The sequence below is a fragment of the Scomber scombrus genome, chromosome 18 (genome assembly GCF_963691925.1).
Source record: "Scomber scombrus chromosome 18, fScoSco1.1, whole genome shotgun sequence".
Taxonomy (NCBI): Eukaryota; Metazoa; Chordata; class Actinopteri; order Scombriformes; family Scombridae; genus Scomber; species Scomber scombrus.
In genome coordinates this window covers 964091-967663 of record NC_084987.1, presented here as the reverse complement: position 1 = coordinate 967663, position 3573 = coordinate 964091, and the positions used below count along the sequence as shown (strand labels likewise).

At 38.6% G+C, this 3573-nt stretch overlaps 1 protein-coding gene across 2 annotated transcripts in view; it reads left to right on the top strand.

Annotated features, from left to right (window-relative positions):
• Positions 1–3562: 3562 nt before the first annotated feature.
• Positions 3563–3573, top strand: part of utp18 (UTP18 small subunit processome component) — a 9516-nt gene continuing 9505 nt past the window's right edge. For both annotated transcript variants that reach the window (XM_062438138.1, XM_062438137.1), the window contains exon 1: positions 3563–3573. This exon is cut by the window's right edge and continues 402 nt beyond it. The gene's annotated coding sequence lies outside the window, so the exon portion shown is untranslated.

The window sequence follows — 3573 nt, the reverse complement described above, 5'->3', positions numbered from 1 at the left end:
AGTTCAACAGACTGTTAGATAACTGCAAGTTCTCCTCCTGCTGGAGCCCATCTGACTCAACACTTTGCTCCTAATTGTCCAAACATACAATCCAGTTTAGTTATTATACATGAACCACTGGAGCACGTAGACTCCGCCCCAACCTGACCTTAAAAAGCAGCGTGAGCTCCTGGTTTAATGATGGAGGAACCTGGTCTGATTATTCCTGTCCCACAAACAACTAAACCTACTGTCAGAGTTCACATTCATTTCATTTTGACTGCTGTTGCTTCTTCTGACTGTTCACTATGCAACCAATGATGTATAAAGTGCAGCTCCTCCATGCATCATACACAGCTGGATTTACAAGGTTTACACAAACTACAACAATTGGTTTAATATTGGAAAATGTATCATTTAATAAAATAACCATAACCAGCCATAATTATATCTAAAATATCACTAATATCACATGTTTAGAGACGTGATGACAGTGTGATGTTATGATCTGTCAGTTTATGCATCATCGGTTGCTAGGCAGAGTTCAGCTGTAATGCAAACTGCAAAGTAAAGAGCGCCTCTGTCCACAGACAGGAGACATCTGACTGGATTCAGATGATCTCTGTTAGAAGACGATACAGTCACTGGAAATACTTTAAATATCAGCCTCCATTTATACATGCACATACACTTTATTACCATTATTACTGTGTGAACAATGTACAATTGTCATCAATTAGTTTGATCTTTAGTGATGTCATAACTTCCTGTATGACCTGTCGTGATGTGATAACCAATCATGACTTCCTGTCTGTCCATGTGATCAGATTGGATGAAGTTTAAACCAATAAGATGCTTTTCTTGCTTCCAGCTTCTATCCTCACTTTGCTGAAATCAATAAAAATATAAAATGTTAAGTCAATGTTGCAAGTGTTTTTTATTTTAAATAAATATTAACAGAGTTAGATCAATGTTATAGTCTACTAGCCAGCAATGTGAACCTGAAATGTTGAGGTACTACAGTAAAGTACTAGTACCTCAAACTGTACTACAGTAAAGTACTAGTACCTCAAACTGTACTACAGTAAAGTACAAGTACCTCAAACTGTACTACAGTAAAGTACAAGTACCTCAAACTGTACTGCAGTAAAGTACAAGTACCTCAAACTGTACCACAGTAAAGTACAAGTACCTCAAACTGTACTACATTAAAGTACAAGTACCTCAAACTGTACTACAGTAAAGTACAAGTACCTCAAACTGTACTGCAGTAAAGTACTAGTACCTCTAACTGTACTACAGCACAGTACTCAGTTCTGTAAAACACTGATCTTGACACTTTTCATCCAGGTATCAGATGATTTTATTGAACTGAAACACAACATAAAGACTAATAGTCTAAAATGAGTTTGTCTCCCATTGCTGCCATTCTGACTGTCTTCATCTAGACTGAGCTAACCTCCTTTAACAAAGGATTACAGCACCAGTCACTAACATACCCGCCACGCTGCTGCCGCCCTCTACTGGTGGAAATGAATATCGCTCAATGAATACTTGAGGTGACATCAGTTAAGTTTCCCTGTTTAATATGGAGTTGTAACATGTGGAGAACATGGTGCCATGTACAATCAGCACTTACACATCTACAGCTGATGTTTGAATGAAGACAAACAACGACACATAAACACAAATACAAACAAAACCAAACTAATGTGACGTGTGGTCTCCACTGTGCAGCGCTGCAATCTGGAAACAGCTAAAGGAGAATACAACTACACACTGTGTTCATATGTAAAGTTACTGTGTTCTTTTAAAAGCTTTCATTGAACCTCAGCCCGAGCTGTTATGAGTTAATATACCGGCCAGTTCAGTTGAGTCAAACATTACCGGTAGTTATCCGACAATTAACCGGACACGGATTGTGTTTCAAATAAAAACAGATTGAAAAGCAGGTTTATTCCACATCTTGTAATAAATCCTCCGTCGCTTTGAGGATGACCCACTATACTTCCTGTAAATCTATACTCTGCATGGCTGTGATCGTATAGTGGGTTTAAAACCATGTAAATACAATAAATGAAACAAAGCAGAAACGGTTCCTCTCTTAAATTTAAGAGGAAAATTTACGATGAATATAAGCAAAATAAATATATTACCTATTTTATATAAGTCACATTACAAAACACATCAATTGAGCTCATCAGTATGTTTTAAATATTACTACACTCTGTTAAGCAACACAGCTGTATTCATGTTACCTTTAGCCAACTATAATTTTACTGGCGATAAAACAAACAAAGAGGTAACTTACAAAAAATCATGTTGAAATGAACCTAAAACAGATAATATACAACCACATACATGACTCTTAAGTTAGTTAACATTATTTTATCTTACATGTATATATACTGTATAACACGTTCACTATTACTACTTGATGCAGGTCCACATTTCACCAGCAGATGGCGCCGTTGTTCCTCGTGCTGCTGCTGCCTCAGTGTTTCTTTTGTGTGTGTGTGTGTGTGTGTGTGTGTGTGTGTGTGTGTGTGTGTGTGTGTGTGTGTGTGTGTGTGTGTGTGTGTGTGTGTGTGTGTGTGTGTGTGTGTGTTGTGACTGGTTGTGATTTCTATGGCTCATAAACCGCCACGCCAGCATACCGGGACTCAGAGCCATACACCTGCACTTCCGGTACCGAGGGACCGACGGGAGGCTGCAAGAGACGGGTACGGAGGAGCAAACCGACCAGCACTGCCTTCCATGCTCCTCTACACTCCCTGAAGAACAAAGCAGAAGAGCTCAGAGTCAACAGCAGATCTCTACAGTACCGGGAGTCACGGCTTCTCTCTGGATCAGTCTACCACCAGAGAGTCTGTCTGGACCTCCAACACTGAGCTGCACGTTCACTATTACTACTTGATGCAGGTCCACATTTCACCAGCAGATGGCGCCTCAGTGTTTAACAATGTGTTGTATTTATAAAGCTTGTTATATTATCCATTGTGTCAAATCTGCATCTGAAAAGTAACTAAAGCTGTCAAATAAATGTAGTGGAGTAGAAAGTACAATATTTCCCTCTGAGATGTAGAAAGTAGCATCACATGGAAATACTACAGTAAAGTACAAGTACCTCAAACTGTACTACAGTAAAGTACTAGTACCTCAAACTGTACTACAGTAAAGTACAAGTACCTCAAACTGTACTGCAGTAAAGTACAAGTACCTCAAACTGTACTACAGTAAAGTACAAGTACCTCAAACTGTACTACAGTAAAGTACAAGTACCTCAAACTGTACTGCAGTAAAGTACAAGTACCTCAAACTGTACTACAGTAAAGTACAAGTACCTCAAACTGTACTACAGCAAAGTACAAGTACCTCAAACTGTACTGCAGTAAAGTACAAGTACCTCAGACTGTACTACAGTAAAGTACAAGTACCTCGGACTGTACTGCAGTAAAGTATAAGTACCTCAACATGTACTACAGTAAAGTACAAGTACCTCTAACTGTACTACAGTAAAGTATAAGTACCTCAAACTGTACTACAGCAAAGTACAAGTACCTCAAACTGTACTAAATTATTTTATCAGTGTTT